Genomic DNA, 10,656 nt, shown 5'->3' on the forward strand with positions numbered 1-10,656 from the left:
CGGGGATCCCCTCAGACCGGGGCGCGAACCTGGTTCCCCTGCATCGGCAGGCGGACGTGCAACCACTGCGCCACCAGGGAAGCCCTAGTCTTTGGTTTTTAAATCACTTTAAGAAAGTACAGACTTAAAACACATACTGAGATTATAGATTATTTCTTCCTATTTCTTTAGTCTTTTCTATACTCTCCAACTTTTCAATGGTGAACTTGTATTGCTATCAGAAAAAAATTTAAGTGAAAAAAATTTTTATAGAAAACCAGCATCCACAAAATGCCAAGCATAAATGACTCCTACATTTTCTGCTTCTATGTTCAAACACATACTTGCATCCATATTTTTGAGATGTCCCCCCTTCCCATACCTTCAAGATTCAGTATAAAATAGGCTATCATCACAGAAAAATAACCATTATCAAATTCATGAATTCTATAGTTCCGTTGAGAGAATATGTATTTGCCACCTTAAGTCTGGAGTATTCAACACACCAGAATCTAATTGGTTGCCCATTGGAATTACATGCAGAGTTCTAAAAATTCCCCCAGGCCCTAGCCATAACCCAGACCAATTAATCAGAACCTCTGGGATGGGACCCACACAACAGTTTTTTTTAATACCCCCAGGTGATTCCAACATGCAACCAAGGCTGGGAACCATTGGCTAAAAGAGTTCATTAATACAAGTCTCTAGAGATAAGCCTCTGCTGAAAGGTATTGAAATTCTGACACTGGGATAATTTCAAAAAATGGTCATTTGTGGTTATGTATTGATATTCAATTTCAACTTGCCAAGGAATAAAATAGGACACTAAACAATAAATGTGTGCACTGTTCTCCCTTTTAATTGGGAATAAGTCACCACCTTCTATATTTAAATACAAGAAGTTCTGAGATTACTGTTATATGTCAGTCACATATTCTGACCAAGAAAGGAATATTGACAAGACAAAATTGGACAAAAAATGTTTTCACAGATTCTACATTTATTCTACTCAAGTAGGTATTATTCTTGGGGGTAACTTTGCTACCTAGAAGTCAGAAATGTACTCTCCTGCTGCTTGAGATTCTTAGATGAAAGGCCTAGATGCTCACCATTTTTCTTGTTTGTAAATCTGAAATAAAAGTGCATCTTCTTAACTTTTAAAGAAGCTGTCTGATTATTCTCTTCATGCACCCCCAGGCCTCCTTTCCTCCTCTCTTACTGAGAAAGCTGGTGCTTTTGTTTTGGTGCAGTTCTATTCTGCTCTCTGGGGTAAGAATTACCCCACAGATGACAACTCACTTCTGTACCTGAAGATTTTCAGACTCAAGCAGCAGAGAATTTTAATAGTATGCAAAATACTGCAATTAAACATCTTTTATTAACAGGGTTATTTTAACAGGCAAAACCTTCATTTTCAGAGTTGAATAAAATAAACCCATATATAACCAACATGGAAATTCTGGAAAGTATTATTAAATACAGAATTCAAAAAGTCTAAGAAATTCTTTTAAAGAAATGGGTCTGTCCTTTTCCACTTTGAGGCATTATACATTTGTAATCATCTTTTCTAAAGCACACTAGGATTCTCAGCAAAGTGGGCTTTCCCTTTTCAATCTCAGGAAGGAATGGTTTAGGTGTATTCTTTTGTTCTCCAAGGCAAAAGCATGAGTAAAGGGAAGAAGAGGGTTTGCAGCCAAGGAACTGATGCATTCCACAGCACAAAGATGAAAGGCCAAGAGGACATGAAGATGCTCAACATCACTGATTATCAGGGAAATGCAATACAATGAGGTGTCACCTCACACCAGTCAGAATGGCCAACGTCAAAAAACCTACAAACAATAAATGCTGGAGAAGGTGTGGAGAAAAGGGAAACCTCTTGCACTGTTGGTGAGAATGTAAATCGGTACAGCCACTATGGAGAACAGTATGGAGGTCCCTTAAAGAACTAAAAATAGGGCTTCCCTGGTGGCGCAGTGGTTGAGAGTCTGCCTGCCGATGCAGGGGGATGCAGGGGACACGGGTTCGTGCCCCGGTCCGGGAAGATCCCACATGCTGCGGAGCGGCTGGGCCCGTGACCCATGGCCGCTGGGCCTGTGCGTCCGGAGCGTGCACTCTGCAACGGGAGAGGCCACAGCAGTGAGAGGCCCGTGTACCGCAAAAAAAAAAAAAAAACAAAAAAAAACTAAAAACTAAAAATAGAGCTACCATATGATCCAGCAACCCCACTCCTGGGCAAATATCTACAGAAAAGCATAACTTGAAAAGATACATGTACCCCAATATTCATTGCAGCACTATTTACAATAGCCAGGGCATGGAAGCAACCTAAATGTCTATCAATAGAGGAATGGATGAAGAAGATGTGGTATATATAGAGAATGGAATATTACTCAGCCATAAAAAAGAATGAAATAATGTCATTTGCAGCAATGGATGGACCTAGAGATTATTGTACTAAGTGAAGGAATTCAGACAGAGAAAGACAAATATCATGATAAGTTTATATGTGGAATCTAAAAACATGGTACAAATGAATCTATTTACAAAACAGAAATAGAGTCACAGATGTAGAAAACAAACTTATGGTTACCGAGGTTGGGGGGAGGGATAAATTGGGAGATTGGGATTGACATATACACACTACTATATATTAAATAGAAAATCAACAAGGACCTACTGTATAGCACAGGGAACTCTACTCAATACTGTGTAATGACCTATATGGGAAAAGAATCTGAGAAAGCGTGGATATATGTATATGCATAACTGATTCACTTTGCTGTACAGCAGAAACTAACACAACATTGTAAATCAACTATACTCCAATAAAAATTAATTAAAAAAAAAAGATTAAAGGCCAAACTTGAGAGTGGAAAAATAATGAAACAGTAGGTGGTTCTTACCTCCACTGTAATTAAGATGAGTGTATGCAATGCACTCTACTATGTACTGGAGATACGAGTGAGAACGGTCTCTGCTCCCCTGGAACTTAGGAGTACAAGGAGGACAAAAATTAAACTGGTTATCACAAAATTAATTGTTTTATTACAACAGTGATAATGCAATGAGGCAGCAATGCAGGGTGATAGGAGAGCAGAAAAAGGGGACTGACCCAGTCTGGGAAGTCAGTATAAGCTTCTCTGCAGAGGGGACCCTTATTCTGGGGTCTGAAGGATGGGGTAGCAACCAGCTAAGCAAAGAAGGGGTAAGTTTTGTGGGCAAGGAACGGGAAGGTCAGTGTAGCTGTGGTGCAAAGAGGGAGAGGAAGCAAGAGATAAGGCTGGCGAGGCAGCTGGGTATCGGTGGGGAAGAGGGAAGTCTGCTCCAGACATGCTGAGTCTGAGGACCTGCAGCAATCAGCGGAACTGTCAGGTAGGAGGACGGACATCTGGCTATGGTGCTAAGCCAGGAATACACTGTTGGGAGCTATCGGCACATAGATGGGAGTTGAAGCTGCGGGAATGGGTGAAAAACACACTAGGCTATGGGCTTTAAATTTAAAAAAAAATCTGACTATCCCTTTCAAACCAACAGTTTGCATCTGTAACAACCCCAAACATACCTGCTGAAAGGAGTGAGCCCTAAAAATATATAAACTATCACAGGTCCACTGGGATGACTTTTCATGTACACAGTGTAAAGGACCCAACTGGAATTTTTAATCTTTGTTTTGATAGATGGGAGACAAGAGGGTTTTGTGATAACAAATATAATCACTAATAATTATTACTGTGGTCCAAGAAAAAAAATCTGGATCTTTTGTATAACTAAATTAAATAATTATGCTGCCCTGGAAGAACCCTGAATCTACCCGTGGAAAGACATTTCATCCTCCCATCAATCTCTGTGCATACATTAGGCACAGAGTAGAAAAGACAACTGGGAAAATGAGAGAGCAGAGGAAAATTAATTATAATTATGGAAATGCAGCTTAAAGAACAAAGGCTTAAATTTGTAACACAGGTCTTAAGGGGACATAATTCTCTTAAGTAACCACTTAAAACGTGAGAAGTCTGTAAATCTGAAGGAAAAGTTGACTGTTTATTAGATATATTTCTTCTAACTTAGTAACTAGAAAATTGGTATTCCCAAGCATAAAGGAATAAAATAATCAAGGGCCCTTCTGCTTGACTGGACTCCCAATGGCCATAGGTTTGAGAGAATTTGAGAGTCTATCAGGAAAGGCCAGCCAAGGATATCACTTAACACAACAGGCTTGTTTCAAACAACGACTAAAGCTAAAGCTTCAAAGACTGACCACTGTTAACTTCTCATCCATCTGGGCTTCCCAGGTATCCAGATCTTCAATTTGCCATTTTGCTACGCATTCCACCGGGATCTTTTTATGCCCTCCATCATTACAGAATGTGAATGACCTCAACACGGAAAGCATGACAAAAGAGAACACAGTGGGTTCTCTTTTGTCAGCAAAATCCCATCAAATTAGATTCCCGATGGGGAAAAGAGGCCGAGACATCTCACCATGGATTTTTATAAACCTAGATCTTTGCTTGGCTCTGATCAATCCAGCTACACAACCTTGCAAGAAGCAAGCACAATAAAGAACACTAGTACCTTTGGTTTGGGGAAAGGAAGTCTCTCTAATCCAAAATGTTCATGGACAAGGACCAGCCTGGAGTGGCTCTAGAGAGGTCCAAGGAGAACTGTCAGGGGTAAAGAGGGTGGGTTTCCATCCATTCAAAATCACATGACCTGAGCCCGTTATGTGTACAGCCTAGGCACCTGGAGGGGTACAAACGGTACTCTGAGGATTAAAATCGGAGCACCCCTCATTCCCAGAGACAAGCAGGGGAAAAGCTACAAAAGAATAATTCAGAGGCTTCCTAAGGCTTGTGGGAGTAGCCCCCATAACAGCGTGAGAAGAAACAGAGAGATTGAGATCAGTAGGTCTGGGAGGAGGACAGGAGCAACTTCATAACCAGCCCATCCTCCACAGCCTGCAGCAGCCTGCAGAACTCCATGTGCAGAAACATGGAGATAAGAAAAAAGGCAGGGACCAGGCAGTTGCCCAAGAGTCCTCAGGGCAAGGGCAGCCAGGCTTCAGCCAGAGGGAATAAGAAATGGACAATGGATGGGGCTGAAGGGAGACAGCGGGTCCTCTCTGCAGAGTCCTTGGTGACAGAGGGGTCAGGGTGAAACCAAACATCCACAGAAGATGGAACAGGAGAGAGAGTCTTGATCGTCTCACTGCCACTAACATACAAACTGGCGGGGGTGCAGCTCAAAGACCTTTGCTTTCCCCCATCTCTCTTCCTTGTACCAAAATCTGAGGATCTAGGCCTTGAATTCCTCTTCAAGGAGAAGAACTATAGCAGAGCCAAATGAACACCCCCTCAACCCCTGACAGACAGGTCAGGCCCATGCTGCAGGTAAGGGAGAAGATGGGATTTAGATGAGTTTGAGATTAACCTTTTAAACTGGATTAGACCCTCAGTAACCAAAAGTAGCCAGAAAGTAATAGAATCTGCCCAAGATGTTTCAAAGAGTATTTTTTAAAGTAGTAATTGGTGAAAAATAAAACAATTTTGTTTATATGCTACACTAAATTGAGAATGTTCAATAAACCAGTTTGGTCATCATGGAGAAAGACCAAAAAAAGAAAAAAAAAGGAAATGAACTTCGGATTTTGATATAAATAGCATTTCACTGAGACTTTCCTTGACAGTTTTCTCTGTCTCCAAGCGATGAAGGAAGAACACACATTCCCAAAAAGTTACAGAATAAGATTGTTTCATAGTAGCTAACGTTAAAGTTTGTGTTCTAACTAGATATAAGTATCTACTTTTGTAAGGCCTGAATGGCTTGCTCTAATTTGTCTGGGGCAAGGGAAGAAGTACATAAATCAATCTGGTCAGTTAATTCACTGCAAATTCCCCAGCTGGCCTCTGTTTAAAAGTGGCCTGAGGAGGGGAAGCGGAGAAACAAGCATTTCTTGAAATTTTACCACTTAGGAAGAAGTTTAGAGGTCATTTGTCCTAAATTGAAGCATTTTGCTGACATGGAAACTTAGTCCCAAAGGAACAACTCATCCAAAGCAACCCAGAGGGAGGGTGGCCCCTGCAAGATGCCACACCTGGGACAGGCCTTGCTCCCTTTGCTGAGCCTTCACTGCCTCTGGCATGTTCGCGAGATGCCCCTGAACATCACAGACCTGAAAGTATACCTGCCCTCCGTGCTTTCTGCCTGTTGGCCATGGAGGGGGGAGGGGGGAGGGGGAGACTTGAGTGCGGGGCTAAAGAGGAATCTTCTGGGCAAGGCTGCTTCCAGAATTAGTTCTATTATATCATTTAAATGACTCAAGTACATTCTCTCCCTTTAAGGCCTATCTTTTTTTTTTTTAAATACTTTCTCTCAACTGTCTTTGAAATTTTTTTCCATGCAGTGTTCCTCTAGGAGCTAATACTTTTGATCTTAATGATGTTCACAATATCTTGACTATCATTGCATTAGCAGGAATTCTCCGTGTGCTGGTATTTTTCTGGACCTAGAAGAGGATGTATATACAGTCATTGGCTGGAAAAGCTAGGCTTTGACTCAGTAAAGAAATGACACTCTGATAAAAAATCTAGTAATGCCCCAAACCGCTAAAGCAGGCAGGCTGCCAAAGTCATACCTTGCTAATAAACTGGCCTAAATTAATGAGAACCGAAATTCATGCCTGCATAATTTCATTTTCCTTTCATATTTACCAGGCCGGATCTGGCATTCTTCTTTTTTACAACGAGGATGGAATTCCAGTGAGAACTTCTCCACTCTTCTTCTTTGAGTATAATGACGTTTGTCCTGAAAGCTTGTCAGTCCTAGCTACTGGTCTCTCTATGTTTGGGAGGGACTCAGGAACAGCCCTGCGTGCGCACGCACACGCACATGCACACCCCTAAAGGGAAATGCAGCTTTTTGCCAGCGCAACGGTAACTACAAAGTTTACAATCAAACAAGAATCTTACTCCTCTTCATTGCCATCTTGTCAGCCCTCTCTTCCCATGTTCTGGCCTGCAGGACACTCCCGTTCACCACACATCCTGTTTGACTACACAGAGACCACAACGTTGCTGCTAGAAGGGAACTTTGGAATCTGGAAAAACCCTCATTTTAGAAATAGGGGGGCTTCCCTGGTGGCACAGTGGTTGAGAATCCACCTGCCAATGCAAAGGACACGGGTTCGTGCCCCGGTTCAGGAAGATCCCACATGCCGCAGAGCGGCTGGGCCCGTGAGCCATTGCCACTGAGCCTGTGCGTCCGGAGCCTGTGCTCCGCAACGGGAGAGGCCACAGCAGTGAGAGGCCCGCGTACCACAAAAAAAAAAAAAAAAAAAGAAAGAAAAGAAATAGGGAAACTGAGGCTCACCTAGGTGACAAAGGCTACACAAGTGAGTCACAAAAATGGAGCTAGAACTAGTCTGTGGGATCCAATTCAAGCCTACTTTCCTTTACAAACTGGCAGTCCAGTTTCTGTCCTACATTACCAATTAGGCCTCTGGCCAGGAAGGGGAGGCTGGCTAAAAACTAATTATTTAATAAACTAATTAGTTTGATTAGAAGTTTGTTGTGAGGCAAAGTCAAAGTACATATAAGGCACTTTTTAAAAAGACATACTACATAAATATTTAATACCAGAACTATCCTTAATTTTATCCCTAGATAGTAAGAGACACTCGTAATTCAATTCAAAACCTTTCTAGTCTAGATTTGTCTTGGTCATTCAGAAACATTCATATAACAACATGAGAGCAACAGAAATAAATTTCAATATAGTAAGTAGGGGTGATACCATATAACTTACAGGAAAGCAACATCATAATTTTTTCCAACTTCACAATTTTTCCAACATCACAATTATAACTAGCAATGCATGAAAACAAAAATTAAGTCACCTCCAAGTAGGAACTCAAATGTTTGAAAAAAGCTTATGTGCATTAGAAATTGCATATATATAAATTGTAAATACACTGGTAACAGGTTTAAGAATATGTGTCCCAGGTCAGAAAAAAATGCTGCAATTCACGACAGCCAAGAGAAAGAGCTGAGGGTACAGGTAATTTTCAAATAAAAATAATTCATGAAAATATAAGCCATTAAAGCAAGGTTCATACTACACAAATTATTCTTTGCCCAAGTTTTTTCTCTATATCAAACATGTTAAAACAAAAGCCAACTAGGGAAAACCTCTGGCAATTGGCTTCTTTGATAAGCTCAAAATCCCTTTGGATTCAAGATTCCCTAAAAATCTGGGCAAAGGCCAGACAAGTGGGAAATACAAAAACAGCTCATCATAATGCCTACCAGGGGTCCTCGCCTCACTGACACAGAATTAAGTCAATTCAACTAGCTCATTTCTGTTGCCTAGTAGCCACCGTTTCCTACCTTTTCCAGGTATTCCATTCCTACATCAGGATTGTTGCGAAGATGACAGGAGTTAAAAGACAGGATAGAAACAGACAATTAGTGTTACTCTTTGGGTTGCGGGATTGTGGGTAATTTTCTACATTGTTTCCAATGAGAACCTACCTCCTCTATACTCAGAAAGGGAGGCTATGAATGTGCTTTATGAACTGTGAAACAGTATACAAATATTACATTTTAATTTTTACTTTTATTGACCCCCTACTGCCCACCTAGTCCTCATTTTAAGGTGGATCCTTTCTCCTGGGAATACTGCTTAAGTCTGGCTAGCACAATTTGCACATCTGAGTCTGCATATTCTAAAAGTCTATTATCTTGCAGAGGAAATGGTTCTTTTCTGTTTATAATGGAAGGGGTTTTGTTTCTTTTGTTTGGCTTGATTTGGTTATGTAAGGAGAGTTACCAGCAGACCAGGAGAAGCCCCTCTAAAAGAAATCTGACCTTTCTAACTCAATGTGTCCTGTCCCCTATCTTTTCTCATAAATGTTCAGAAATCATCTACAAAGATGTTATCACTAGTGCTCCCTTAGCTTAAAATATACCAAGAGACCTCACAGTCCTCCATAAAGTTAAATAAATTCCTGTCTTCACAGACATTACTTTTCTGCAGAAGTAAATACAGTGGAAGAGCAGAGGCATCATTCTTTCCTGAATTACATATCCTTCGGCATAGAGCTCCAAAATGATATTTTAACTATCAGAAATACTTAAAGCTACTGCTTTATTATAAATGAACAGAATCATAATTCTAACTGGCTTTAGTCCTTTTAATCTTGGGAAGATTTGATATCTCTATATCTTCTCAAATGAGTAATTCTTCAACGTAAGTAACCAATTCATATTTTAAGTATTCTACTGCCCTCTTGTGAATCTCATGTTCAGAGACAAGATAGCTCACAAAATACATACAGCAGCTGTAATTCTCAGAAATACTTCAATGGAATCTCAGAGATTAGAGCTAGGAAGAATCTAAAAAATCATCGAGACCAGCACACTCATTTCACAGAGGAGAAAATTGAGATCCTGAAGGATTATATAACTTGGTCAAGATCAGACATGGCTAGTTAATAGAGCGAATACTGTTGAATAGAACTTAAACCTCTCAGAGTGTTAATTTTTCTATTAAAATGGGGTTGCAGCCTGGAAAAAAATAGTGGGGTTTTGGAGTTAAGCAGATAGGAGTTTGATTTTACATCACCACTTCAACAACCTCCCCAAACCTCTGTTTCCCCATCCATAAAATGGGATGAATAATAACTATCTCAAAGGTGTTGAAAGGATTCAATAGGATCATGTTCCTCAAGCCCTCAGCAAAACTATCAGCAATACAGTAATTCACTAAGTGGTAACACAGCTGTAACAATACATAGGAAATTGTTTTTAAGTTGTTATAGCCTTTGAGATCTCTGGAAAAAGGTATTCTAAAATAATGAATGAATAAAATCTGAACTTTTTCAAAATTGGCACAAAACTTGGAAAAAATAAAGCTAATTTTTCTAACTCCTGTGTTTCTTTATCATATTTATTTATTTATTTTTTTAATACAAGTCAATTTGTAACAGAAAGCACCACACAGCAAACACTGTGTGAGAGATGAAGCAACGAACAGGGTCCTTAGATGAGGTTCACAGGGAAACAAAGCAGAACTCAGTGCCAGCGTGTTAAGTCACCATATCTTAGTCTCCTTTGCTAAGAGGCTGTCGCCACTGCAATGCCAAGAGAGCCAGCCTGGAAGGGTAGAGGCTAGAATTTTAGATCTGACCTTGCTAATAACTGGCTATGCCAACTTGGGCTGGTCATTTCATCTCTGCTTCCCTTTCTTGACCTGTAAATGAAGGCATCCTCTACGGAGTGAAGTCTGAAGGTGAGGTGGCATAATGAACGTGAAAAAACACTGTAAAATGTGCTTTAACAAAGTAAGTAGGGTTAAGTTTGTTATCTTAAACTTAATCTAAAGCAATAAAAAAACAGTAAGTCTGCACTAAATTGGGGAAGAAAAACCAAACTTAGAAAGTTGAAGGCAGCTTAGATCAAGGATTCTGTTCAGCAGCACTCCACTTCTCATGAAATCTCTCTTCCCTCTACAATTCCACCAGCTCTTTTGTGTGTGTGTGTGTGTGTGTGTGTGTGTGTGTGTGTGTGTTTTGTGGTATGCGGGCCTCTCACTGTTGTGGCCTCTCCCGTTGCGGAGCACAGGCTCCGGACGCGCAGGCTCAGCGGCCATGGCTCACGGGCCCAGCCGCTCCGCGGC

The 10,656-nt window shown here is 40.7% G+C and overlaps 1 protein-coding gene across 1 annotated transcript in view; it reads right to left on the reverse strand.

Annotated features, from left to right (window-relative positions):
• The window catches only part of PLCH1 (phospholipase C eta 1), a 239,079-nt gene that overhangs the window by 200,047 nt on the left and 28,376 nt on the right, over positions 1–10,656 (reverse strand). The window lies entirely within an intron of this gene.

This window comes from Physeter macrocephalus, chromosome 1 (assembly GCF_002837175.3).
Source record: "Physeter macrocephalus isolate SW-GA chromosome 1, ASM283717v5, whole genome shotgun sequence".
NCBI classification, from domain to species: Eukaryota; Metazoa; Chordata; class Mammalia; order Artiodactyla; family Physeteridae; genus Physeter; species Physeter macrocephalus.